We start from the raw sequence: 7,251 nt of genomic DNA, 5'->3' as shown, positions 1-7,251 counted from the left end.
TTCGGTAAGACACTTTAACATTTTGAATTAAATTTTGATCTAAAGGCTGTATGATTGCTGTGCAATTGGGTGAAGAAAGACAATTCGAAAATTAGTGTCTATGTCAATATCTTCTGATCTTGGGTGGCATGGAGCATTGTCGATTAGTAAAATAGCTTTTAATGGTCTATTATTGTCTTGCAAACATTTTTTTACATCCGGTATAAAATACTTCCTGTACCATTCAGTAAATAAGAACGTTGACATCCAACCTTTTTTAGTTGCTTTATTAGTTACAGGCACATTGCAATTTTTAAATGATCGTGGATTGGTTGATTTGCCTATTACCAAAAGGGGTAGCTTATGTGTGCCAGATGCATTGCAAAAAGGCATAAAAGTTACGCGATCCTTTGAAATTTTTCGACCAGATGCAGATTTTTCTTGCGAGTGCGCCAATGTATTTGCAGGAATAACTTTCCAAAAGGCTGCCGATTCATCTGCATTATAAATCTGGTCATGGTCTAGGTCCATTTCTTCTAGAATAGATTTTAATTTTTGCCTGAATGGTTCCACTGCAGAAACATCACTGCTTACTTTTTCACCACAAATTTTTAATTTCCTTATGCCATGTCGTGCTTTAAAATTTGAAATCCACCCCAAACTTGTCCCAAAATCATTTCTGCCAGTTATTTGATTATAGAAATATTTTGCTTTGTGTTGAATCATTTCGGCTGATATAGGATATTCTGGTTTCTCTGTTGAACAAACCAAGTCATTAAGGCCTTCTCCATATCCGGATGTTCTCCTAGTTTCATGGTCGGCCTATTTTCTAAGGAATTCCACTAAGTTATTCAATTTGGAACCAAAATTGGTTCCACTTTAACTAAGCTGGTTTCTGCACACAGTCGGAAGCATACTTTCTGATAGCATCATGTTTCTTTTTTATGTCAAATACAGTAGATTTTGTTACCCGAAATTGTTCTGCAACGTATCTAATAGATTTTCCTTTATCAAGGCGATCTAATATTTCACATTTTTTCTGAATAGATAGGGTTTTATGAGCTCTTTTATTTATTTGTCTGCCGCTCATTTTAATAACAAAGAAATTGAATGCAAGTCCAGTCACTGTGTCACTTCACGAACTACATATGAATAAACAAACGGTGCACCGCCGTGTAGAGAATAATATCATTCTTGGAATAAATACACCATAATTGGCAATACATTAAGTACATATTTAGTACATATATACGCACATTTTTTCGTTAAAGTACCGATATTCTTCAAACTGCTGCAGCAAAAACTCACAACGCAAAGTAAAAATCATAATACCAAAACGAAAAGAGAAACAAATGTCTGCATTTTTTGTAGCGTCCGAATTAAAGAGTAAAAAATATAAAACTGTGCGGATAATAGCCATGTCCGGATTATAGAGGTGTCCGGACTAAAGGGTGTCCGGTCTATCGAGATACTACTGTACATACTTCAATGTATATTGCAAAGAAACGAAAAGATTTCCGTATATCTAAAATTATAATAAACCTTTTTATCAACACTCCAATTATTCCGCTTTATCTTTACGTTAGATATCGCATTTTGTTTGTTATGAATGCATTTGCGTCCTTGACCAATAATCTAGCAAAGTATCCGCAGTGCCTTGACGATGAAAATTCCAATGCCATTTTTTGTTGTGATATTAAATATATCGGACGGGCTCGTCTTAAAAAAAAACTACCTGGTTAAGAAGCAAAATCAGTATAACCCATATACTAAGCATGTTTGGAAATGAAAATTTTTACTTATTTCTTTCTATTTTTGAATTACTAAAATTTTCAAATGATTCTTACATAAATTTTGAACAAATGCTTATGATTTGAAATATAATTTTTGTATTTATAAGCTGTATTGAATTTTAGCATAAAGAGATAAAATGTATCCTATGTCCTTACCCTGCTTCTAAACTACCTCCCCACCAATTTTAAGCCACATCGGTTCAGCCGTTCTTGAGTTATAAACGACTTTCAATTATATACCAACTTGTACCATACTTGTAAATGCCAGAAAATAACAAAAAAGAAAAAAAAAAACAACAAACACATTCGGGAGCTGTAGCACATGAAATTTTTCATTTGCTCTGCTGTGCTACCGCTCCCAATTTTTTGCTACCGCTACGCCAGAGCATAGCGCAGAACTTAATTTTTTGCTCCCGCTCCAGCTATGTTTTTTACCTAACAAAACTCTGAGCAGAGTAGAGCACATACTTTACATTGTTATGCTAAGGCTATGCTGCGGCTCCCGACAAAGTGAGAGCGGTAGCAAGAGTAAAATGAAATGCTACGAGAGTAGCGTAGTTTTTCAAACGCTGGTTAGAAGCTAAAGAAGTGGAGCTCAAAGAAATTGAAATATTAGCGCTAAAATACATCATACAACTAGAGCTACAGATGAAAGAGCGAATCGCCATGGAGGAGCTAAAGCTGAAGCACAAATAAATTTTTAAAACTTATTTAGTATACCAAAAGACCATTTTTTCTATTTTTTACTTTTGTTTTCAATGAGATGGACTCACACATCGTTTTATACGATGGTTTAATTTAAATTTTTGTTAATGGTATAATTTTATATGTACATCTGTACGTATGTATGTACGTACAATAAACGCCAAATATACACGTATACTTGAAAATGTAAAAGTGAATAAATGTAGCTATGTTAGTGCAATATGTTTAAACGCAAATCATTAGTTGTTTTGAGAGAGTATGTATGTTTTTTTTTAATGATTCTATTAAAAATTACTCTAATATATATTTGAAGAAATATACTTATGTGTATATATATGTACATATGTATATGTATTATCTATAATTTGGAATGTTTCCTTTGGAGTTCAAGTAAATTTTCTTGGAATATTTTTAATTAAACTGTTGGACCTTAAGCATAAGTTTTTCTTCTAAAGTATATTTAAAAGAAAAATGTATGTTTTTCATTTATAAATAATCCATATAATGACCAAAATCTTAAAGAAATAACTTTTCCACCGAGATTGTCGAAATCTCACACTGTGCTATGTCGAGTATTCTACTATACGTATTACATATACAAAAAAGCTCTGAGTGCCTAAACATATAAAAGTGGAATGTTGAAACAATACATATTAGCTAGATATACAAACTAAGCTGTTTCATTTTGTATAAAATTTAAAAGAAAATCTCTGGTGTTATATTCTAATGGTAAGTCGAACTGAGGACCTAGAACTTCATTTCCGTCTTCATTTTCAATGTGGAAATTAATAAGAATGTTGTGAAGAATGCAGCACACAGTAATCCAGTCGTTGCATTGATTCTTATTTGATCTCGAATGCATTCTGAATTTAAGTTCCTTAAGGCTACTGAATTTTTCTTTCAAAAGACCAAAGCAGTTCTCGACTCGTACACGGTATTTTGAGAAATATTTCTTGAAACTGTGCCTTTCTTCTTCTGTGTACTCGCCGCTATTTTGTCTGAATGGCGTAATTAAAAAGGGCTTCAGTGGATAGGCACTATCCCCAGCTATCCACTGCGAGGTTGACAAGAAACGCTCCAGATGTTTGAAGAGTAAATAGTTCGAAAATATTTTTACATCATGTACACTACCCGGATAACCAACTATTAACTGCCTTATTCTCAATTTATAATCACATATTGCTTGAAGCTTGACCGCATATTGCCGCTTGCGAAAATAGTACATCGTATGCTCATTAGCAGGAGCGTCAGATAGTGTAACCTCAGAACCGCCTACATATCCAACACATCCCGGCATTTATGTACTGGTTGAGGACACAATTTGCTGCCTTTCTCTTTCATGGGGCCAAAATAGGAATTTAGACTTCAATTTTAAAATGGCTTTAAATATCCTCCTGGTTAGATTGTAAATAGTGCCCCCATTACCAACACCAAAAAGGGAAGCTACTTTACGCACAGATTGTACATTTTAAGCCGCAATTCTATTCGGAGCTGCACTTCATTTGAACTTGTGTTAAAAACTTCGTCATGCTTTATTAAGTTTAAAATATAACAAAACTCCCCGGGACGGACCCTAACCATTTGATTGAACTTGTTATCATTGAATTTTCTGAGCACCGTTTGCTCGCATTCGCATAATTTTGGAATGCCAAGGTGAACACCTCTGCGATTATTTAGCACACAAAGCATGTATGAATTAAAATTTTCAATCGCTTCATCTTCCTCGTCGCCTGGAAAATAATAAAGGTGTGTAATAAATATGTAAATAAATGCCGTAAAAAATATAACCCATACTCGAATTCATATCCAGTAAATTAATCATATGATTTAGGCACAAAACTGCTACAATTTTGTCTTTTTCACTTGCGCGCGGCATTTTAGTTATTTAAATTTTAGCAAACAGCTGAAAAGATACGACTGTTTAAATGAGTTAAGCATCCACCCCCTCTACCCGGTAAAACTGGCGCATCCTAATGCCACAGTGTAATTCACCACAGCTGATGGCACTACTGCACAACTCAACACATTTGTACGCCAACCCACTCAACAAAAAGGATGGGCATCGGGAAAGCAGACTCACTTCGTCTCATACAATTCGCACGTCAACATTTTCATTCGACACACTGCGCACATCATCAATTCGATATTTTATACATCGTTACAAGTATCCGTGTTTACGTTGGCACTCAACTCAATTTTCGGTCAACAACACCCGTCCCGCCCCCGATAGTGTGCATTTTCGACAACAGCGATCTGGCGCGCTATCTTATTCTACGATTTAAGTCGATTACTTAAATAACTAAAACCCTTAATTATAAGTAAACAATATTTTGTAAAACGTAAAATATTTTCGTGCTAAATAAACATATAAATAACTTCAGCGAAACGGAGATTTTTATTTTATTGTGCGGGATAACTATTTAATAGAAACGGAACTAAAGCTATATTGGTTACAAACTTATTCAACGACTATATGTTATTTACAACTCAAAGGGATGCTCACAAGTCTAATACTTTTTTAAGATTTTCATATACGATTTACGATTGGATGACACCTTGTGAACTACCTAATTGTGTATGAAAATTTTCCGGACAATACTGTATCCATATAAAATTTGTTTGCGTTGTCATGCCTTGATACAGCAAAATGTTTATGGACGTTTGCATTGTTAAACACGGAAATAATATCTTGAAAATTAGTTGGAGCTTTTGGGAATTGTTCATGTTTTATATTAAACAGTTGTCTGCGCATTTTTCCAAATTCAACTGAAGGTGCTGGCTCTTTAAATGATCTTGCAGTTATCGTCAAAAATAGCACGGACGGATGACCTTCTTTTACTTCATTTTTAATATTATTCATTATTTCCAACTTCTTCAGAAATTCATTTTGTGGACCATGATTATGCATTTCACTTTTGTTCAATTTACGGCAATATTTGTTACTATTAAATTCAACAACAACTCCAACATTACAATTCTTCACATAACAATAATAATATTTCACATTATTTCTTTCATATTTAAATTTATACACTTGCTGTTCTTCCTCGATACATAATAATTTGCTGGATTTTCTTATACCGGCTATTATCTTATATATACATTAAAGGGCTGTATGAATACGCAAAAAACAAACTTTGAGTCACTGTTCAAAAATTTCAACTTGCACTCACTCACACAACGTAAAAATGAATTCTGATGTTTGGGTAAAATAAGGACCAAGTCTCATTAGTGAGAACAACAACGAGTTCGCTCAACTCATAGCACTCTCACAAGTAACGATCCACTCTCTGCAGAATTGGTCTACCAAAGCATTTCATTGTGTTGGTGTGAATTAATTCTGTGCAAGAAGGATGTTGGCTGAGTGAATGATGTTCGTGTGAATTAACAACTGTTAATTCGAGTTATTCTAGTTGCACGACTAGAAAGAAGTATGTAAATACGCATAGATAATTACATACGAATGTGGATAAAAAAAATGTTTCTAATATTTAATTTTATTGCAGTTTTTCATGAAGTTTATTTAGAGATTAATAGATTTAACAAAATATTTTAAAAAATAAAAATATTTTAGAACTAAAACCTGTCCTTTGGAACAATTGAAAAAAACTCTTTTTAAATCACAATCATACATACAACTTTTAGTTTCAAAGTATCACATTTTTATTAGTTACATTCCCGTTCATTTCCAGTCCAATTAACTCATGTGTAAATATAGCTATGTATTATGCTGATAAACTGTCGATAAATCGTAAAAAAAAACATTAGGGAAAACCAAAAAACATACGTACGTGCGACGTACGAGTCTCTTTATATCGAATAACGAGAAACTTATACACATCATGAAATGAAATTGTAATGAAAAGCATCAAATACCATACATGGATACATATGTATTTTTTATTTTTATGTATTCTAAACTATAAAATAAAAAAAAAATTCACTTATACAACAAAAAAATACACACATAATTCTTGTATTAAAAAATAAAATGTATCTAAAGCTCTTCAGTCTCATATAACTTAAAAAAATTGCGCTATTAAAAACTTAAACAAAAAATAAGCAATTCATTTATCTAACAAAAATATACAATATATACATAATTCATTTATTTAAAAAAAATGTGTAAAACACTCACCAGTCTTTTTGAACTTAAAAATAATTTATTTAAAAAATTAATGACTTCATAAATTTAGAAAAGATAATTATCAAATTCGTTTTCAATGTTGCACATGTATTTCCTATTAGTTTAAACTCTAGAAATAATTAGTTAATTTACATATTCGTATGTAAAAACATGATTTTTCCTACAGTAACAGGGTTAGACCCAATAACACAACGCTTTTCAGAAAGTAAATTTTTGGCATTTGAGAATATTCTCTCAGACGAGGCACTACTAGCCGGTGTTGCTAAGATTTTTAAACTCAATTTAAAAAGTAACGGAAATTTAAGTTTATTTAATTCCCACCATTTTAAAACATCAAAATTGTCGTGCATTACTTCGTTAACATTTTCGTATAATAGTAATTCATTTTGAACTCGATCAAGATTATTTGTTGGATTTGAAGGCTGAAGAAATCCTGAGAAAAGTTGTTTCTTATTATTTGAGAGAGAATTTAATTGACTAATTTCGTTATTGCTTTGATCTTGCTCAATAATCAATGCTTCTAGCATGTTTTTGCAATGTAGTTTTATATAATTTTTTTCTTCATTTGTAAACTGTAACAATTTATTAGTCGGTGAAAACAAAAACAAAGCAATTTTGTGAAAAATT

This window comes from Bactrocera neohumeralis, unplaced genomic scaffold (genome assembly GCF_024586455.1).
Source record: "Bactrocera neohumeralis isolate Rockhampton unplaced genomic scaffold, APGP_CSIRO_Bneo_wtdbg2-racon-allhic-juicebox.fasta_v2 cluster09, whole genome shotgun sequence".
In the NCBI taxonomy this organism is placed as follows: Eukaryota; Metazoa; Arthropoda; class Insecta; order Diptera; family Tephritidae; genus Bactrocera; species Bactrocera neohumeralis.
The sequence above is the reverse complement of the archived record's forward strand: the minus strand, read 5'-3'. Positions refer to the sequence as shown.